This window comes from Triticum aestivum, chromosome 2B (assembly GCF_018294505.1).
Source record: "Triticum aestivum cultivar Chinese Spring chromosome 2B, IWGSC CS RefSeq v2.1, whole genome shotgun sequence".
Lineage (NCBI taxonomy): Eukaryota > Viridiplantae > Streptophyta > Magnoliopsida > Poales > Poaceae > Triticum > Triticum aestivum.
Genome location: NC_057798.1, coordinates 95,629,533 through 95,652,794, shown reverse-complemented (window position 1 = coordinate 95,652,794; position 23,262 = coordinate 95,629,533).

Genomic DNA, 23,262 nt, shown 5'->3' with positions numbered 1-23,262 from the left:
CTTGTGTGTTAGCACAATTATGCTACTGTTATGATTGTGTTTTTGTGTTTTAATTAGTGTTTGTGCCAAGTAAAGGCTTTAGGATCTTCTGGGGTGATAGTTGTTTTATCTTGCTGAAAAAGACAGAAACTTTGCACTTACGGAAATAATTATCATAAATAACATAAAATAGCTTTTGCCTTGATTCTTTTTGCAGAATATTCATATACAAATTATTCGGGTCTTCCTAATTTTGTAGAATTTTTGGAGTTACATAAGTATTGGAAAGTTTCATATTACTACAGACTGTTCTGTTTTGACAGATTCTGTTTTGTTTGTGTTGTGTGCTTATTTTGATGGCTCTATGGTTTTCTTTGATGAGTTTTTGCCATAGAAAAGTTGGAGTACAGTAGATATAATACAAAAAAAGAATTGGTTTGACACAACACTTATAGTAGTGGTTTGCTTTCTTTTACTAACGGATCTCACAATGGTTTTGTTGAGTTTTGTGTGATTGAAGTTTTCAAGTTTTGGGTTATCTTACGAGGGATGAAAGAAGGATAGAAGAGCCTAAGCTTGGGGATGCCCCGAAATCCCAAGATATTATCCAAGAATGAGAAACCAACTAAGCTTGGGGATGCCACCAAGTGGCATCCCCTCTTTCTTCTAACGACCATCGGTATTTTGTTCGAGACTATTTTTATTCATCACATGATATGTGTTTTGCTTGGAGTGTCTTGTATGATCCGTGTCTTTGCTGGTTTTATTTTGTGTTTTAAATCATCAATCCTTGCTGGACATACCTATTTGAGAGAGCCAAAATTATGTCATGACTTGTTAGAATTGCTCTCTATGCTTCACTTAAATTTTTATGAGCAATGGACTTGCTCTAGTGCTTCACGTATATCTTTTTGAGCAAGGTGTGCTTAGTATTTTTGAAGAAATGCTCTCTTGCTTCACTTAGATTTATTTGAGAGTTAGTAAAATTTTGAAGAAATTCTCTCTTGCTTCACTAAAACTATTTTGAGATAAAAAACATGTTATGCTCATGACCTTCACTTATATTTGTTTGAGCTTATGAGAAGCAACACATGAAAATTAGTCCCAAAGTGATAGATATCCAAGAAGGAGAAAGAAAGAAAAAATATGTCATGAAGATCATTGGACAAAATAAACTTGATTCTTAGTAATAGTTTTTAGACATGATGTGTGATATGTGATATATGTTGATGAGTAATTGTGCTTTAGTAAGAATATTGGTGTTAAGTTTTGTGATTCCCTATGCATGCATGGAAGTCAATAATCATGCAATGAAAATTATATCCTACTTGTGGTGCATTATTCGGTGTTAATTATGCTTAATGCTTGCTTATGAGATTATCCGTTTCTTGGTTGGTCGCTTCTCAATCTTTTTGCTAGCCTTCATTTTGCACCAAGTATGACCTCTACTTGTGCTTCCAAAATCCTTTAAACCGGTTTTGCCAAATGAGACCACTACATCTACCTATATGTGGTATTCTTTTGCCATTCTACAAATTTGCATGTGCCATCTCTAATTTTCAAAATGAACTTCTCTTTCGTGTGTTTGTTTTGCTCGCAGAACGGTAACGGGTAGCTAATATTTTCCATGCTAGATGTGTTATTCTCACGACGAGTGTTTATTCACTTGTCATTGCACGAGAGTAAGGCAAAGGTATTAGGGATGCCTAGTCCCGAAATGCAAAAATTAATTTACTTTATGTTGTCAAATAATAAATCCCTTGGAAAGTGTTGGTATGGAGGGCACCCGTGGATACGGCTAGCCATGGAAAGTGAAAGTTATGGTGGAAAAGGAATAAACTTTATTTTCTATTTGGAACTGACTATGATATATCCAGCATGGAAAGTGTTGGGATGATCCAAGTCGTTTTTGTTGGTGGGATGGATACACCTCCCAAAATGTTTTTTTCGCTTTGAGCTCTAGCACCTCTACAAATCACTACTTCCCTCCGTGAAAGGCCTTTCTTTTACTTTATGCAATTTTTATTTTTGAAATTGAGTCTCCATCCTCTCTTATAAAAGCACCAACTAGGGGACAATATGATCGTACTTAAGTATTGGGTGTAGCTAATATTCGAGTGTGTTTCATGAATGGATAAATGTTTGAGCATGATGGGCTAGGGATAACTTGTTTTAGCATCGATATTTTGAAAGACATGGATGCTTGTTGATATGCTTGAGTATCTAAATTATTATGTCAAAACTAGACTATTGCTTTGAATCACATAAAAGTCCAAATGTCCCTGTTATAAATAAAATAATATGATATGACTTGATAAACAACACTCCACATCAAAAATTCTGTTTTTATCACTTACCTACTTGAGAACGAGCAGGAGTTAAGCTTGGGGATGCTGATACATCTCCAATGTATCTATAAATTTTCATTATTCCATGTTGTTTTATTATCAATCTTGGATGTTTTATAATCATTATATAGTCATTTTATATCATTTTGGGTACTAACCTATTGACATAGTGCCAAGTGCCAGTTGTTTTTTTTTGCATGTTTTTTACATCGCAGGAAATAAATATCAGACGGAGTCCAAATGCCACACTAATCTACGATGCTTTGACTTGAAGGAAGAAGTTGGGCCCTAGTTGCACCTGGGAGAGTCCCGAGGAGGGGTCAACCCACCAGGGCACGCCAGGAGGCCCAGGCGCGCCCTGGTAGGTTGTGCCCACCTCGGGTGCCCCCTGTACCGGCTCTTTGTTCCATAAATACACCTAATATTCTAGAAACCCTAGGGGAGTCGACGAAATTTTCATCTAGCCGCCACAGAGTCCAGAACCACGAGATCCAATCTAGACACCATCACGGAGGGGTTCACCACTTCCATTGGTGCCTCTCTAATGATGCGTGAGTAGATCTTTGTAGACCTTCAAGTACATAGTTAGTAGCTAGATGGCTTCCTCTCTCTCTTGATTATCAATACAATGTTATCTTGGAGATCCATATGATGTAAGTCTTTTGGCGATGTGTTTGTTGGGATCTGATGAACTTCGAGTTTATGATCAGTTATATCTTTTTATATCCATGAAAGTTATTTGAGTTCTTTGATCTCTTATATGCGTGATCTCTTATAGCCTCGTATTTCTTCTCCAATATTTGGGTTTTGTTTGGCCAACTTGATATATTTATCTTGTAATGGGAAGAGGTGCCCGGTAGTGGGTTCGATCTTACGGTGCTTGATCCCAGTGACAGAAACGGAACCGACACATATGTATCGTTGCTACTAAGAATAAAAAGACGGGATCCATATCAGCCGCAATAGATAAATGGATCTTGTTTACATCATGTCATCGTTCTTATTGCATTACTCCGTATTTCCATGAACTTAATACACTAGATGCATGCTGGATAACGGTTGATGTGTGGAGTAATAGTAGTAGATGCAGGCAGGAGTCGGTCTACTAATCTTGGACGTGATGCCTATGTAATGATCATTGCCTGGATATCATCATGATTATTTGAAGTTCTATCAATTGCCCAACAGTAAGAAGCCACTACTGAAACTTACGGCCCCCAGGTCTTCTTTCTCATATATTTGCCTTGCGATCTATTTTTTACTTGCGTTTATTTTCAGATCTATTAAACCAAAAAATACCTTGCTGCAATTTATTTGTTCCGCGATCTATCTATCCCATCTACAAATTTACCTCACGTATTTTGCTTATCTTGAGGCGTCGTACCTCGAAAGGGATTGACAACCCTTTAACTCGTCGGGTTGCGAGGTGTTGTTATTGGTGTGCAGGGGCTGTTTACGTTGTGTTTCTTGGTTCTACTACTAGTTCGATAACCTTGGTTTCATATCTGAGGGAAATACCTACTGCCGCTGTGCTGCATCATCCCTTCCTCTTTGGGGAAATACCGACGTAGCTTCAAGCGACATCAAACGGAATCTTTGGCGCCGTTGCTGTGGAGGATTTTCAACATAACCAGGTTCCTAATCATAAATGTCATCTCCTTGCAATTTACATTATTTTCCTCTCGTTTTCCTCTCCCCCACTTCACAAAAAATTTCTGTTTTACTCGCCTATCCTTTTCTGTTTGCCATTTTCTCTCCGGATCTGTTTTTGCATGCATCCTTGTTTGTCGGTATGGACAGTTCTTCCTCTATTGCTTGCACTCCCGAGTACGAGGTTCTCAACTTTAAACAAAGAGGAGGAAAAAATTTAAAAGATGCTTGGTATGGAATTTGCAATGCTCATAACAGATCTATCCTTAAGAAATCTATCGTTGTGCTTCTGCGTCATTTTTATGTTGGCATCACCACTTGTTATAGATTCATCCTTGATACGATTACCAGTGGAAATTTCTTAATGAGTCCTCCTTTTGATGCTCTTAATGCTATGGGAAATTTAGTAGGCTCACCACCTCTTATGGTTAATGAAACAATTTTGACTCTTGAGCATGTTATGGAAAGACTAGATGCTATTGAAAAAAAATGCTTACCGAAGATCATATGGAAATTATATACAAAAAGATGCATAATTTTGCTACTAATCTTGGGTCAAAAGCGGGCAATATTTTTAAGTTGTTAAAAGAGAGGGGTACCTTAATCCATGAAAGAATAGAAGAAAGTCCATCTCGGATTGATAAATTGGAAGAAATCTTTAGTAATCTAAGCACGGCTTTTACTACCGCTATTTTTTTTGAGGAAACTCCTGTAAAGAGTAACAAATCTAGGAACAAGGGTGCATCTTCTAGTAATAATGATAAAGGAGACCTTAAGATGATTATCATCCATCCGGATTTTGTTGAAGTGATAAGAGATCCTTTTCGTAAGGATGAAATATTTAAATTTACTCCGAGGAGTATTGCTATTGAAGGTCTTTATGCTAAATCTTTGAAGGATTCTTAGTGTTTGATTGAAGAGTTGGACAAGGATGGCAAAACTTAGATCCTTACTTTATGCCTAGCTAAGGGCGTAAAACTATAGCGCTTGTTGGGAGGCAACCCAATGAATAATTTTTTTTGCTTTTTGCTTTCTGTTCTTGTTTGGGCCAAGTAAAGCCTTTAGGATCTTCTGGGGTGATAGTTGTTTGATCTTGCTGAAAAAGACAAAAACTTTGCGCTCACGAAAATAATTATCATAAATCACAGAAAAGAGTTTTTTCCCTGATTCTTTTTGCAGAAGATTATTATAAAAATTATCCTGGTCTTCGTAATTTGGTAGAAGTTTTGGAGTTACAGAAGTATTCGAAAGTTCCAGATTACTACAGACTGTTCTGTTTTGACAGATTCTGCTTTTTGTGTTGTGTGCTTATTTTGATGTCTCTATGGTTTTATTTGATGAGTTTTTGCCATAGAAAAGTTGGAATACAGTAGATATAATACAAAAACAAAATAAGAATTGGTTTGACACAACACTTATAGTAGTGGTTTGCTTTCTTTTACTAATGGATCTCACAAGGGTTTTGTTGAGTTTTGTGTGATTGAAGTTTTCAAGTTTTGGGTTATCTTACGATGGATGAAAGAAGGATAGAAGAGCCTAAGCTTGGGGATGCCCCGACATCCCAAGCTATTATCCAAGAATGAGCAACCAACTAAGCTTGGGGATGCCCCCGAGTGGCATCCTCTCTTTCTTCTAACGACCATCGGTATTTTACTCGAGACTATATTTTTATTCGTCACATGATATTTGTGTGCAGGGGATGTTTACGTTGTGTTGGTTGGTTCTCCTACTGGTTCGATAACCTTGGTTTCAAATATGAGGGAAATACCTACCGATGTTGTGCTGCATCATCCCTTCCTCTTTGGGGAAATACTGACGTAGCTTGACATCAGCCTCCACTTCCCGTTTGCCTTCCAGACCACCACTGGGTTTGGTAGCCAAGTGGGATGTAGCACTCCTTTGACCAAACCAGCTGCCTCAAGCCTCTTGATCTCTTCTGCAATAAACTGCTGCCTCTCCAAGGCCTGCTTCCGGACTTTCTTCTTAACAGGTCTGGCGTGTGGGCAAACGGCAAGGTGGTGCTAGATTACCTCCCTGGTAACACCGGGGATATCAGATGGTTGCCAAGCAAACACATCGATATTCGCCTGCAGGAAGGCAACAAGCGCGCTTTCCTATTTGTCATTAAGGGTGGAGCTGATGGTGAAAGTACCATCAACGCCAGTCAGCCCTGCCGGGACCTTTTTCACTTGCGGAGCAACAACCTTGGTTCTCTTGCTGTGGGAACACTCCGGCATGCCGTCAATGGGTGCCGTGCACTCGGAGGGGGCACGCTTCCTGGACTCTTTGCCGGAGGTCCTACAATCTTGTTTCTTCCCTTTGTTTTCCTTGGCGGGAACTGCTGTCGTCGCTGCCTCTGCCGTGACCGTGTCTTGGTACATCTTGTCCACACAAATGATAGCATCTTTCTCATCTCACGGGATGGTGAGGAATCCTAGTGGCCCAGGCATCTTTAGGGTGTTGTAGGCATAGTGGGATGCCGACATGAATTTAGCCAAGGCAGGGCGTCCAAGGATCCCATTGTAAGGCAAGGGGAGATCAACCACGTCAAACACAATCTTCTCAGTCCAGTAATTAAGCTCTCCCCGAAACGTCACTGGAAACATAATCTTCCCCTTAGGATGACTCCTGCCGGGGTTGACTCCTTGAAACGTGCATGTATCATCTAGTTCTTCCTCTGCTATCCGAAGCGTGCTGATAACTGCTGGGGAAATCAAATTCAGCCTGGCCCCACCGTCCACCAACATTTTCGTGACCTTGAGGTTGCGAATTGTTGGAGAAACCAACAAAGGAAGGCATCCTACCGCAGTGGTATGACTAGGATGGTCCTCTTCATCAAAGATGATGGGTGTACATGACCATTTGAGCGGCTTCCGGGCCTATGGCGCTGGTTCCATGGTGTTGACTTCTCGTGCCCACCGTTTGAGTTGGCGGTGGGAGGTGTGCAAAGATGCACCCCCATCAATGCACAGGATGTCCGTGGCCTTCTGAAAGTCTTGCTCACTGGTTTCCTCTCCATCCCCTTTATCACTCTCATCATCACAGACTTCCTTCTCCTGGCCCCTGGCGGGTTTTCCTTTATTCCAAAAGGGCTTGCCTGGGTGATTTGCTCCATTGCCTAGGCCCTTACCGCCAGCGACATTCTGACCCTTTTCCTTATCATGCTTCTCATATTCTTCTCTCTGTCTATTAACCAACTTCTCAACCTGATAGCACTCCTGAAGGTCGCGACCTTTGGTCTGGTGTATCTTGCAGTATGGCCCATCACCCTTCCCGGCCTTCTCGGCAGCTGCAGCTTCCCATCAATCGGCGCACATGGCAACCTCCTTGTCGGGGGCCTCAGCCTTGGTGATCTTGCCGGTACTTGGTGTGCCTGACCCTTCAACAGTCAACACTTCTTTATCCCTTCGATTCTTACTGCGCTTCTTAGCTTTCTTCTGACTTGTGGACTCATCATCATCCTCTGAATCAACATCAATGCAATCTTCCTCTCCAGGCAACTTCCTCCCTTCCTCCATCCGCGCACACTCATCCACCAAGGTGTACAACTCCTTCACAGTCTTGGGCAACCGCACGTTCATCTTAGAATGGATCCGGTGGTTGCGCACATTGGACTGGAAGGCAAATATCATGGCCGCCGGATGGATATTTGGGATATTTCTATGAACTTTGCTGAATCTCTGTAAATACTTATGGAGGGTTTCTCATTCCTTCTGTTGAAGAAGCTGCAGATCGCTGGGACGGCTCGGCTCTTGGTGGCCACCGGTGAAAGCGCCGATGAACTCGTGGCACATGTCTGGCCATGACGAAATAGAGTTCTCCGGCAGGTGCATCAACCAAGACCTCACGTGGACTTGAGGGCCAACGGGAAGTAGTTGGCGAACACCTTCTCGTCTCTTCCTCTGGCAGCCTGAATAGCGATGGTGTAGATGCTCAGGAACTCTGCCGGGTTCAACCTCCTGTCGTATTTCTTAGGTATCTCTGGCTTGAACATGCAAACGGACGACCGACAGACTTGCCGCAGCTCATGGGTGAAGGCGGGGCAGCCAACCTTGAAGGGCAGGGGGCCGTCAGCGCCAAGAGTGGGCTCGTCGATGTCAGGGCCGTCGCACCCGTCGGCTCGAAGGAAGTTGCCGCGGCGTTGCTCGACGACACACACGTCTCCTCTTCGCCTATCTTTCGGGGTTCGTCGTCGGCCTGGATGTGCTTGCGGATCAGAAGAGGCCATCGAGGCGTTATCGGGGTCTTGATTTGGTTGCGCCCATGCCGGCTGTCATGGCGGGGACTGCACCATGGGGACGGCTCCCTCCGTTTGGGCAGCAGCATGGGTCGTTGCCGTTGTTTGGGAGGACATGGTGGGGCGGCTTGTCATGAGCCCTTGACTTCGGTCAAACTGAGCAGACTTTGGATGGTGGCACACCATTCGTACATCTACTCGGCCACTGGTGGAAACCTTAGCAGCAGCTGAGCCCGCGCCATGGCCTCCTACGTTGTGCTTGGCATAGATGATGACGATGTCGATCGCGCCATCGCTCGGCTTCTAATGCAGCCAGCGGCGGCAGCACTGTGCCCTGCTGTTACGATGCAACCACCTGGGTGGCAGGATGGTGAGGTGGAGGCACTCGAGGGCCATCAGCTTCGTTGGGCGCATCAGCTCGGTCGACCTTCCCTAGGGAGAGCGCACGCTCAGCGGTCGTGCCTGTGGCAAGGTCGGCCGGAGGGCGGTGGCTAGCCCTAGACCGAGCGCCATCGTTGTGGCTACGCCCGTCGGCGAGCGGAGCACGCCCATCGAGGCATTGCTGATGTTGTTCTCCTTTGGTATCTCCTGCTCTTGCATCGGCCGCAGGGGAAATGGTGGTGGTGCCGCCTGCACCGACCACATCCCCAGCAGCGTTCGCGTTCCCTGTAGCGTTGGAGGCCGCGGGTAGCGGAGCCTTCGAGGTGGATGGATGAGCCGAAGAATCTGATTTCTTCTTGGGTGCCATGGTCGATGGTGATGAAGATGACGTGCTGCTTACGTCTTCAGGTTCGCGCAAGCGATCTCCCCCTACCTGGCGCACCAAAGATGTTGCGGGAAACCACGGCCACCTATGGGACCAGGGCGACCCCTTGCTTGTTTCAGAAGGGGGAGTAGCGTTGCACAAAGAGCAGACCAACGCAAGACAACACGACAGGGATCACATGGTCGGTTTTACCCAGGTTCGGGCCGCCATGAGGCGTAAAACCTTACTCTTGCTTTGGTGGATTGATGGTGGAAAGGTGGTGGTGGTGTGTAGTACACTTGCCTGGCAGGGGTTGCTTGGGGCGGCAGTGACTATGTGCATTCGGGGGTGCGAGTGGTCTAGCTTTCCAACCTCGCAAACCCCTTCTACGTTTGCCATGGGCCTCCTTTTATAGGTTAAGGAGTCACCACCGTGGCATTTTAGTCATTAGACACTGATATGATAGCACAGTGCTATCATACCTAACTCTGCAAGCTGACAGTGCGTATTTAATGCCCCGCTTAGTGTCACATTGTTGGTTGCCCGGCAAGGCTTGTTGGGCTATCTTGCTAGCTTCACGCCTGCTTGCTTGACATGTCATTGGACGGCTGTCATCTGTGGGTTTCCTTGGTAGGAAGTGGTTGCCATGTGGCGAATGGTTGCCACTTAATCACTCCGCAGCTCGACACCGCACTGATCGACAACGTGGGTCGTGGTGGAGTAGTTGGTGAGGTAATCTGGTCTCCGTGAGTCCCGGCAGGCCCTGCTGGGACGCCTTGGCCATCTTCTTCTGGGGATGGCCTTGCCCCTTGCCAGGCTCGCCTGCCGGCAAGGAAGGCTTTTCTCTCATTAATATCTGCCTCCTCTGTCTTGTCCTTGGATCCTCCCGATCTGTTTGTTGATGTCCTGAATCTCTTGGTCTCTTGTTCTTCTTGTTTTGATGCTTAAATTCTGATCTTGTTCCTGTGCACAGTCAGGGCAACAGGCCCCGGGTCTGTTGCACCTATACCTTATTCTGGTTAGAGTTTGTTGAGGTCTCTCTGAAGGCTGCCAATAATAGGTGCATTGATGTTCATGTCACATCGGAGGGAGGCCCTACTTAGTGTGCTACTTGTGTGTACAGTGAACCACGAAGGGAAGAGGGGCACTAGTTCTGGAATTTCCTTTGGTTCATGTGTGCACAATGGAATGGACCATGGATATGTTGTGGTGATTTTAGTTAAGTTTTGTCCCAGGATGAACATTGTGGCGCTCAGGATTTTTTGGAGAATCAAATTGCTGCATTCCGGGATTGCTTATCTGAATGTGAGCTTGTAGACTTGGGCTTCTTTGGACCTAAGTTCCTGTGGTGTAATCATCAGGATGTGGATAGCCATGTGAAGGTTCGCCTTGACAGAGCGGTGGCCAATGGAGCTTTCACTCAGTTGTTTGATGGTTGCTCTGTGGAGAATATCATTACTACCACCTCGAATCATTATGCCGTACTGATCCAACTCTCACAAGAAAATTCTTCAAGGCACTCTACGCCGGTTCAGTAGTGCTTTAAATATGAAGCTATGTGGCTAAGAGCGAAGGACTATAAGGAGACCATGGAGCAAGCCTGGGAAGATGGTAGAGATGGTTCTTTGTCTTTACAATCCACTTGGTCAAATCTGAACCAGTTGGCGGGTTGTCTTTGGACGTGGAGCAGGGACTCCTTTGGCTGCGCGCGTAAGCAAATCCAAAAACTAGAGCGAAGACTCAAGACAATCCGGTCCTCTCTTGTATCGGAGGCCATGCTGATCAAAGAGAAAACCATTGAAGGTCGCGTTTGTGAGCTGTTTGATCGGGAAGAGATGATGCAGCACCAGCGTTCTTGGGTGGACTGGCTTCATGAAGGGAACAGAAACACCGAGTTTTTCATGCCCGGTTTGCTGCGAGGCGTCGAGGTAATAAAATTTCTGCTTTAGTGCATGATGATGGCTCTATTTGTGACTCGCAGGGTGAGATGAAAAGTATGGTTCCAAGTTTCTATGATAAACTATTCATGTTTGAACCTTGTGCTGCGATGGATGATGTTTTGGAATCCATTCTATGGAAAGTATCTCCAGAAATGAATGAGGATCCGTGCAGACCGACACCAATGAGGAGATCAAAACAACCTTATTTTTAGATGGGTCCTACAAAGGCGCCTGGTCCTTTCTAGAGGAGGATATTTGTCAGGCTGTGAAAAGCTTCTTAGAGGGACGGCCAATTCCAGAGGGATTTTGTGATTCAGTGATCATGCTTATCCCCAAGGTTGTGAGGCCAAAATAGTTGAAGAACTTCCGTCCTATTAGCCTCTGCAACATCCTCTACAAGATTGCTTGGTCCTTGCTAATCGGCTTAAATTATTATTGCCTATGGTGATTTCTGTTTATCAGAATGCGTTCGTACCGAGCAGGCTCATCATGGATAATACATTGATTGCCTATGCAATCTGACAACAATGGGTGAAGCAACCATCTTTTGCTATGAAGATTGATATTATGAATTCTTATGATCGTGTCAAATGGTGCTATCTTCATGGTTGCCTAACTAGGCTTGGCTTTGCTACTGCCTGGATTGATTCTGCATTGCGGTGCGTCACTAATTATTGTTATGCCATCAGGGTTAATGGTGAGCTTACTGAAGTTGTTGTTCCATCCCATGGTATCCACCAAGGTGAACCTATCAACGTCTACTTGTTCCTGCTTTGCACTGAAGGTTTGTCAAGCTTGTTACTGCATAAAGAGATATGTGGTGAGCTCCATGGTATTCGTAATGGTTGTCATGGCCCACCTATCTTACATCTTCTCTTCGCTGATGACAACATCTTCTTTGCGAGAAGTGATCCATGGAGTGTGGCTGCTCTGGAGGCTACCTTAGACAGGTACAGTAATGGTTTGGGCCAGCTTATCAATAAAGAGAAATCCTCCCTTTTCTTTGGAAATCATTGTGCTTTAGCTGTGAAGACATGGGTCAAATATCATTTGGGGATTAGTAGTGAAGCACTTCAACAACACATACCTGGGGATGCTTACTAAGGTAGGACAAACACCTATGTCCATCTTCAAAATCTGCCCGGACAAGGCATGGCAGCGGATGCATGCCTGGTCAGATCTTCATGTGTCTCGTGCGGGTAAGGAAGCGATGTTCAAATTTTTTATCCAGGCAATTCCAACACATGTCATGAGCTGCTTCCAATTTCCTATCGCCACGTGCTAAAGTTCCGACAGATCATCGCTGACCAATGGTGGGGTTGTGAGGTGATACGTCTCCAACGTACATATAATTTTTGATTGTTCCATGCTATTATATTATCTGTTTCGGATGTTTTATATGCATTATTATGTGATTTTATATTATTTTTGGGACTAACCTATTAGCCTAGAGCCAGTGACAGTTTCTGTTTTTTCCCTATTTTAGAGTTACGCCGAAAAGGAATACCAAACGGAGTCCAAACGGAATAAAACTTTTGCGATGATCTTTCATGGACCAGAAGCAAACCAAGAGACTTGGAGATGAAGTTGGAGGAGCCATGAGGCGGCCACAAGGGTGGAGGGCGCGCCTAGGGGAGTAGGATGCGCCCCCTGCCTTGTGGGCCCCTCGTGGGTCTCCAGACCTAATTCTTTGGATCATATATACTCTTATACCCCAAAACCATCACGGGGAGCCACGAAAACACTTTTCCACCGCCGCAACCTTCTATACCCGTGAGATCCCATCTAGTGCCCTTTTCCGGTGTCCTGCTGGAGAGGGATTCAATCACGGAGGGCTTCTACATCAACACCACTGCCCTTCCGATGAAGCGTGAGTAGTTTACCACAGACCTACGGGTCCATAGCTAGTAGCTAGATGGCTTCTTCTCTCTCTTTGATTCTCAATACCATGTTCTCCTCGATGTTCTTGGATATCTATATTCGATGTAATACTCTTTTGCGGTGTGTTTGCCGAGATCCGATGAATTGTGGATTTATGATCAGATTATCTATGAATATTATTTGAATCTTCTCTGAATTTGTTTATGCATGATTTCATATCTTTGTAGGTCTCTTTGAATTATCGGTTTAGTTTGGCCTACTAGACTGGTTTTTCTTGCAATGGTAGAAGTGCTTAGCTTTGGGTTCAATCTTGCGGTGTCCTTTCCCAGTGATAGTAGGGGAAGTAACGCACGTATTGTATTGTTGCCATCGAGGATAAAAAGATGGGGTTTCATCATATTGCTTGAGTTAATTCCTCTACATCATGTCATCTTACTTAATGTGTTGCTCCGTTCTTTATGAACTTAATACTCTAGATGCATGCTGGATAATGGTTGATGTGTGGAGTAATAGTAGTAGATGCAGAATCATTTCGGTCTACTTGACACGGACGTGATGCCTATGTTCATGATCATTTCCTTAGATATCGTCATAATTATGCGATCTTCTATCAATTGCTCGGCAGTAATTTGTTCACCCATCGTATTATTTGCTATCTTGAGAGAAGCCACTAGTGAAACCTATGGCCCCCGGGTCTCTTTTCCATCATATTAAGTCTCCTGTCCATCATATAAGTTTCCGATCTACAATTTTGCAATCTTTTACTTTCCGATCTATAAACCAAAAATACCAAAAATATTTACTTTACTATTTATCTATCTCTACCAGATCTCACTTTTGCAAGTAACCATGAAGGGATTGACAACCCCTTTATGGCGTGGGGTGCAAGTTTGTTTGATTGTTTGTGCAGGTATTCAGTGACTTGTGCGTTGTCTCCTAGTGGACTGATACCTTGGTTCTCAAACTGAGGGAAATACTTACTCTACTTTGCTGCATCACCCTTTCCTCTTCAAGGGAAAAACCAACACAAGCTCAAGAGGTAGCAGGCAGAATTTATGGTGCCGTTCCGGGGGAGATCTATGCCAAGTCAAGCCATACCAAGTACCCATCATAAACTATCATCTCTTGCATTACATTATTCGCCATTTGCCTCTCGTTTTCCTCTCCCCCAGTTCTAAAACAATTTTCAAAAAGATTTGCCCTTTTCTTCGCCCATCTTCCGTTCGATCTTTTGTTCGCTTGTGTTACCATGTGCGTTCTTTTTACTTGCATCTTCGCTTGCTAAAAGTTTATGGATCCTCATCCACTTGCTAATCTTTTTAAGAGATCCAATTTGTTAGGACCCCGATCCTAAGTCACACCGATCTAGCATGTAACACATCATATCACTCTGCGGCCTCACGCATGGTATTCCCACGGGTGCCACCTTACCTAGCCCGGAACCGTTTGCGCCTTTTGTCTCACGTATATGATAGTGCCGCTAGCATCCATATGACAAAGAACCCGGGCTGACATGGCTAGTCATGAACCCAAAGTGGCAGTAACTTACAGGGACAAGCATACATGACCCAACAACGAACATGTCGGTCATCAGCGAGTGAATCCGGGCTGTAGCAACTGGGCTAGCAGGACTCCGGTAAACCGGGCTGTAGCAGGCTAACAGGACTCCGGTAGACATCGCGTGACATTTCCCCGAGGGGACAGACACAGGAACGAAGAAGGACACATGCCGGCCAGCCTAAGTGTTCCGGAGCAGTAGCAAGCTACCAAGGCTCAGTGGAAGCACTAGGAGACATTTCCCGATAAGAGAGGCTACCAAGGATAAACAACTAGATAGTCAGATCCCACACATATCAAGCATTTCAAATCATACACACAATATGCTCGATATGTGCAAATACAACATGGCATCACAACATAACTCTACGACTCAAAGTAGTTATTCAATAGGCTCCAAGGAGCGAGATATTACAAACATGGTCTCATGAACCAACATTCAGAGCATACAAGTCAAAGCACAAGCGGAAGCTTAACATGTCTAAGTACAGACATCTACAAAAGGAAAAAAGGCTGAGAAGCCTGACTATCTACCAGATCATGCCGAGGGCACAAGATCGTAGCTGAGGTAACAAGCTAAACGTCGAAGTACACACGGTACTACTAGTGAGACAGAAGTCTCTCTGCAAAAACGTAAAATAGGCAAACGTGAGTACAAATGTACCCAGCAAGACTTACATCAGAACTAACTACATATGCATCATTATCAACAAAGGGGGTGGTGGGGTTTAACTGCAGCAAGCCAGCTTTGACTCGGTGGCTATCGTGAACTACGACTCTAAGTAACTCTTTTGAGGTGGCGCACACGAGTCCACATATTCACCATATAAATACACCACTATGGATCTGCTCCCGTCTCCCTACGAGAACGCCATCCATAGCACTCACACTTATCTTGCGTATTTTAGAGTATCCACTTTCACTTGTCTATGAACTGTACAGGCAACCCAGAAATCCTTTACCGCGTACACGGCTATTCGAATAGATAATGTTAACCCTGCAGGGGTGTACTTCTTCACACAAGCTCTCGCCACTTACCGCCATGTACACCTCATGTATCTCGGCAACCTTCAAGCGGAAGCCTGGCGAGGGTGTCGGCCACGACCTGACTAACCACACAAGTCTCTCGTCCAGGTTTATCGCCTATTCGGGTTCCATCCGCAAGGAGATCCGGCCGGGGTGTCGCTCACGGCCCCAAACAATGTGTGGAGGGTTCCCAAGCCCACCATCCGGGTGCCACTTGGTACACCGGGCCACTGTGCCTAGTCTGTCCCAAGCCCACCTGTACCGGGTGCCACTTGGTAGACTACTAACACTACCTACAAACACCAAAAACTAGTTGCAACTCCTGGACAGAGATCATGTTGATTAATAAGTCGAGAGAGTCAATTAAGGATCCCAATGTGTGGTAGTAGCTGTTCATGGATCACAAACACAGAACTCAGTTCCTGAGGACGGCTGCAATGAGACAACCCACCATGTACTCCTACATGGCCTCTCACCGCTACCTTTACCAAATCGTGTTCACACACTTAGACCACACACAGTAGGACATGTTCACCACATTCCAATTCATCCCCGATGAATCAGACCTGACTCAACTCTAAGCAGTAGCAGGCATGACAACAAACATGAATGAGTAGGCACATCAGGGCTCAAACAACTCCTACTCATGCTAGTGGGTTTCATCTATTTACTGTGGCAATGACAGGTCATGCAGAGGAAAAGGGGTTCATCTACCGCAGCAAGTAACACATGAGTCGTTGTTGTCCTAATGCAGTAAAAGGGAGCAGGAGCGAGAGAGTGGGATTGTATCGGAATGAACAAGGGGGTTTTGCTTGCCTGGCACTCCTGAAGATAGTATAGTTCTTCATCGGTGTCATCAAACTCATCGTCAAAACGTCGTCTAGTGAGAGGGGACAAATACCGGCAAACAAGGGAGAACACAATGAATGCAATGCACATTATGATGCATGATCATGACATGGCAACATGCTGTTGTTCTGAGCTAATGCAGCTAGCAACAAAGTTAAATGAAGTTGGTTTGAACCCTAAGTTCAAATCCAAACTCCATATGTGAAATTCAAATGCCATTTATATGATTTGTCTTAAACTGCAGCTATAAGTTGTTCTAACATGCATGAAAACAGTACAGATGGATAGATTGGATTCTTCTGATCATTTTTCATATATAATTTATCTCATTGGAGTTACGGTTGATTTTATATGATTTTTGGAAGTTTTGGATATTTTCTGAAATAAATAAATCATTTAAGATTTATTTAAATCCAAAAAAGGATTACTGCGTTAGCCTGACATCATCATGACGTCAGCAGGTCAATGTGGCACGGTCTGGGTCAAACCTGACCAGTGGGAACCACTGGTCAGTGACCCTGTGACATTTAGTGTCACAGACAGGTGGGTCCGATCAACAGCCACGTCAGCGAGGTCAACGCCGACGTGTGGGGCCACTGTGTTTAGATTAAACTTAAACTACTTTGTTAGCTGGTTAGTTAGGCTGTGGGGCCTGCATGTCAGTGAGAGAGGGGCTAATTAGCAGGGTGATTAGTCCTAACTAGGTGGCCACGTCATCGCATCGGCGGTTAGCCCCCGGCGACCAAACAGGGCGGCGTAGGCGCTCGGGATTCGCCATCCGGCGACCGTTCGACTCGGGGTTTGGCCCTACGGGCTGCTGGACGTGCGCCGCATCCAATGGAGCATGCGGCTGGCGAGAGGAGGCCGGAAACGACGGCTGCAACAATGGCAGGCGGCGGCCGGAGTCGGTTGCGCTCGGAACCTGCGTTGTGGTGCACGGTAGGTCGAGCGGTGGGGTGTTAGGTGCTCTTGCAAACGTGTTGAGCACGGTGACGCTCTCAGATGCGGCGGAGGTGGGCTCTAGCCACGGCGGCGACGAAGCGCAACCACGGCGAGCTTCGGTCGGTGTGGCCAAAGGGGCTAGAAGAGAAAATCGACAGAGGGGAGAGAGGGGTTGAGTAGAGGAGCTCACGGTGAGGTCGTCGGTGCTCTCAGCGTGCTCGGGGGCGGCTCGATGACGGCGGAAAGTCTCCAGCGATCTCCATGGCCGAAGAAGGAAGAAGGGGGCGGGGGCGGCACGTTGGGGCTCTTCTGGTCGCCTGAGACGACGAGGAGGACGAGGGCGGAATGGCGGATATCGGGGGCATGTCGGAGAGGCTTGGGGATGGCTGCGGCCGCGCGAGCGCTGGTCGGCGGCGACAGCTGCGCTCGAGTGAGCTCAAGGGAGAGAGCCAGGGGAGGGGAGAGGGTGCAGCGAGTGAGGGAGAGGGCACAGGGGCTTCTGGCGTCTCCGTGGCGCTGGTAGAAGCCCCAGGGCTCCCAGGTGGAAGCAGGAGGTAGCCGGGGGCTCTCGGGCGCGCGCCACGCCTCGCCTCTGCCTTCTGGTAGAGGTGGGAGATGACTGGCAGCGGCGCTGGGCTGGGCCGGCCAGGTGGGCTGCCTACTGGGTCGTCCAGGTAAGCCAGGTAAGTCCTTATCTCTCTTTTATTTCCTGATTTCTATTTTTCTGTAACTTTGTGGCTTTTCTAAAAAATACTTAGGCATTTTCAAAAATCACCAAACTGCACATGCCCATTGTTTAGAACATATCCAACATGGAACATTTCAGTTTGGGATTATTTGGACGTTTAAAATATTATAGTGCATTTAAATGCCCAAATGCAAATAGAGTATGATTTAATTCAGTGACCCAATGTTGTCCTAGAAAAATGTGAACCACTTTTGCCAGATGTTCTAACCCAGGACAAAAATGATGAACATTTTAGAAGGGCATTTCAGGTTCATTGAAAAAGATTTTAGTAAACCCTAGTTGTCTTCGGGGGGGGGGGGTGCTGGGGGTTCTGTCATCCCCATTTCAACTTTCTGCAAAAAGTAAACATGATGCAACACCAGATGCTAGCACTAGGCATGGTCAGAACTAGGGATGTGACAACTCACCCCCACTAAACAAGAATCTCGTCCCGAGATCCAAGCGTAGGGTAAGATGGAAGGGGGAACGCAAACTAACACAATCTTCACGATCCAGGTTGCACTTCATAAGAACGTTGATTCGATCACCATCATTGTCTCAAAGTCTTGCTCTGAGAACTCCATCCAACATGACAACAAGAAGAAAGGAAAACTCTAGAAGAATCGATCTTCTCGAAGATCGAGCAACTCACGGAATGAGACATAGAACCATCTCTCGGGCTGAGACACGAAGCATACATCTAGAGTGATGGAGTGAAACAGATGATGAAGGTTCACTAGATAGACAACAATTTCACACCTAAGAGGGTGGTGAACGGTTGTCAACGTAGCGAGGAGTTGGGTTTCCATGATACCACAACGAGACACCTTAGAGGAGGTGACTAGTGGTATTATTACCTTAAGTGGAAAAAATAATTACCTTTGACATAGAGATCATTGAGACTCTCTAAACCAGCCTAGGGCAATTCTCGAGCGATCATTTGGAGGGATTCGGTAGAATGTCATACCCAGACTAGGATGGATGATGTGGGTTACCTTGTTGAAGACAACGCAAGGAATGGTTTTGCTTGCGCGTGCCCTCAAGAACTTGAGCATTTCCATATTCCTCAAGGTTTTACCAATATCCGTGTCAAGGATCCTGGCAACACAACATACTACCATGATGAATAGTGATGGATGATGCAGATGCAAAGAAGGATAACACCTTCTCAGATTTCACCTTAGCAATGCCAAGGTCACAAAATCTAGATAATCGACCGAGAGACATTTAGCACTCCGCTTCTAATGTTCTCCTTGATGTGCTAGCGTAACCCATTTATTGATATGGTTTAGTATCTAGAACATCAAGTAACATGTCAGACTTCAGGAGCTCAAGAATCCATAAGGAATAACTACGGAGGTAAATCCTACGAAATCCTTATGGGGAGGTGGCCAACTTCCTCAATCAAGATACTACAATAATGGGTCTTCCAGCTGGGTGTGTTGGCCACGACATCCACTTTACCGGGTTACAGAGAGACCAATAATATAGTTCTTGGGAAACATTCCAACCATCAAGTCTACCTGAGATTCAGATCTGGTTGGTGTCAGAATATTCCAGACTCATCAAGTCTAGAAGGAAAAATGAAAGTTTGCAACACAAATCGACGAGATGACATTGCAAGATTCTCGGGGGATGAACTACGATAGCAAGCTCCAAAACATGAGCTGGTTCTGCTACAACATGTGAACACGTTGTCTGAGACAAGCATGACCACATAGTAGTCTTATAATAAAATACTACCAAGTTCTGGTAGGGAACCATCATCGAGGATATCGGAGTTCTTGCATAAGTCATATGATTCGCTCTTATGAAGGAACTTCTTCTCCTTGAGCAAGTCAATCAGTGGCTTGATGTGCTAGGGATACATATGGAATGAAGATGATCAGTCTATCAGACCATAGAATACTTCGCACGTGCATGACTGACTTGGGGTGATTCCCGAGTAGGTAAAATAAGCCTTCTCAAATTCATGGCGGCAACTTGCATCAAATGCACATGAATTATAGGAAGTCACTTCTTCATCCAAGCATATGCTTCATGCACGGAACATGAAGATAATGCTTATAGAAGTTTCCAATACTAGTTGGATGTTCAACACGAATCATGGAGGAGATAAGGATGTTGTCGATGGGCTCAACAAAAATTCATCCAGGTTTCCATATAAACGGGATTCCACAATTAAGTGAACACGGTGATAGCATTGGTCAGACCAAAGGATGTAATGGTGTATGCCCGAGGAAACAACCACGAGTAAGACAACATTACGAATATCATTGGTTCTGATTTGATTTGGCGATAACCCATACCCAAATCAAAGATTGGATAAGATGATAGATCCATTAACTGACCATGAGGGTCAATCGATGAAAATACCATCTTCCTTCAATACACACACACAAAGATATCCCTCTAAATGAACTATGTCGGACAAGCTTTCATCTTCCAACTCTCCAAGTTGTTGTTTAGCTTAACCAACTAGCTCAGGGGTATGCAACACAGATTCTTGGAGAAGGGTGGTTACAAGCAACCAACTTGCTCCCGAACTCATCATAGCGGTCAGGTGACGTCCTGGTGATACTTCTGAGAGGATATTCAGAAAATCATGAACCACCGATATGTTATTAAGCTCGGGAACAATCTTGCTTTCGAAGCAAGACGATATGATCAAAGGAGCGAGGGATTGGCATAATCCTGACTCATTGATCGAGGAGGGCACCCAGAAATAAGGACTAGGTAGCACGATCAACCTTAGGGCGATGATTCAAAATCAACACACTAAGAATGAGGTTATTGTCCATTTAACTACCAAGCAACAGAGTTGCTAGGAGTATAGATTTCACACATCATAGTTCATATGTCGGCATTCCGGTTGCAACAACACGGGAGCCGAGAAATGACTAATGAGGGCGAGAAGTATCACTGTATCAAGAGTTCATAGGATGGTGTGCAATTCCCATGATAATATTAATATAAAGATGGTAATACTGCAAGGTAGAGTAGAACAAAGGTTGGATTAGCAATTTGATCTGCAGAGCACAACTACTTTGACCCAATCCTGGATATGGATGAGGTTCTGGAGTTTGTTTCTCCTAGTCATTCCGGAATAGAATGGATTGACGGACCACAAGAATAATAGGCATCGATAACACGAATGCACAACTAGTCCTGACTATCAATTGATAGACGAGGGCCAGAAAACAACTAAAGAGGGACAACTCAAAAGAACATATATCTTTCTGAGTTGTGGATGCATAGGTTAGTATATCGAACAAGTTCAACATATTTCTTCCGGATAACCCACGCAGAAAGGTTGAACTGGCAGAGTCACAATATAGAATGGAGAACTCATCGAGGCCACTCCTGTTGTGATCTTTTGATCCAACAAACTTCTGCCATAAGTGGTTCATAGTATTTGGAAGAAAGAAATACCACGGACCTCGAGGACTAATGCAAAGGTTACTAGTATCCTAAAGGAACGAGCAAACACTAACAACACGAGGTATGTAGAGTGAATCTTGGGTCAAGAACCCAGGAATAAAATGCCTACTAGCTAAGTGGCATCACGGGATGCTTTCGAGAATGATGGCCAGATTCATCACACTGGGAACCCAAAACATGGCTAAGTTACTAGGTGATACACTAGACACCTAGGGTCCTAATAGTAGCTCCAACATATATGTCGAGGCTGCAGAGTACCTCAAGTCACCGATTAGCGTGGTTAATCTGGCCCAAAGAAACATTGGGAAGGAAAAGGGGGATTTGCAAATGCATCAGACTATTTAGAAACCTGGGATGACTCGGACAGCATAACGGCAGTAAATGCTCGAAAAGATTTAAGACATGCTACAAAAATGGTGGCATAACCACTCAGAAGCACAATATCAAGGTTTCGAGATCAACAGTTAACATACAGAGGTAGAAACTGAGCTGAGGCTTAAATCCAATGAGTCTACTTATTAGTAACACGTGATCCTAATAGAAAGAAGAGAAAGCCTAGTTTCTTAACCCCGTAGGAAAGATAAGATGACTCAGATCAGAAGGGCATAAGGTATAAGGAGTAAAAAGAGCCTTACGTTCCCAATCACAATCAATTCCCTTATATAACTAAAGAATTTCTAGACTCAACTTCGACCAGTTTGGCTTGGTAATCCTACAGGCAACCTGGCTCTGATACCAACGCTGTCAGGACCCCGATCCTAAGTCACACCGATCTAGCATGTAACACATCATATCACTTTGTGGCCTCACGCACGGTATTCCCACGGGTGCCACCTTACCTGGCCCGGGACCGTTTGCGCCTTTTGGCTCACGTATACGATAGTGCCGCTAGCATCCATATGACAAAGAACCCGGGCTAACATGGCTAGTCGTGAACCCAAAGTGGCAGTAACTTACAGGGACAGGCATACATGACCCAACAACGAACGTGTCGGTCATCAGCGAGTGAATCCGGGTTGTAGCAACTGGGCTAGCAGGACTCCGGTAAACCGGGCTGTAGCAGGCTAACAGGACTCCGGTAGACACCGCGTGACATTTCCCTGAGGGGACAGACACAGGAACGAAGAAGGAAACATGCCGGCCAGCCTAAGTGTTTCGGAGCAGTAGCAAGCTACCAAGGCTCTATGGAAGCACTAGGAGACATTTCCCGATAAGAGAGGCTACCAAGGATAAACATCTAGATAGTCAGATCCCACACATATCAAGCATTTCAAATCATACACACAATATGCTCGATATGTGCAAATACAACATGGCATCACAACATAACTCTACGACTCAAAGTAGTTATTCGATAGGCTCCAAGGAGCAAGATATTACAAACATGGTCTCATGACCCAACATTCAGAGTATACAAGTCAAAGCACAAGCGGAAGCTTAACATGTCTGAGTACAGACATCTACAAATGGAAAAAGGCTGAGAAGCCTGACTATCTACCAGATCCTGCCGAGGGCACAAGATCGTAGCTGAGGTCACAAGCTAAACGTCGAAGTCCACACGGTACTACTAGTGAGACTGAAGTCTCTCTGCAAAAACGTAAAATAGGAAAACGTGAGTACAAATGTACCCAGCAAGACTTACATCATAACTAACTACATATGCATCATTATCAACAAAGGGGGTGGTGGGGTTTAACTGCAGCAAGCCAGCTTTGACTCGGTGGCTATCCTGAACTACGACTGCAAGTAACTCTTTTGAGGTGGCGCACACGAGTCCACATATTCACCATATCAATACACCACTATGGATCCGCTCCCGTCTCCCTACGAGAACGCCATCCATAGCACTCACACTTATCTTGCGTATTTAAGAGTATCCACTTTCACTTGTCTATGAACTATACAGGCAACCCAGAAGTCCTTTACCGCGGACACGGCTA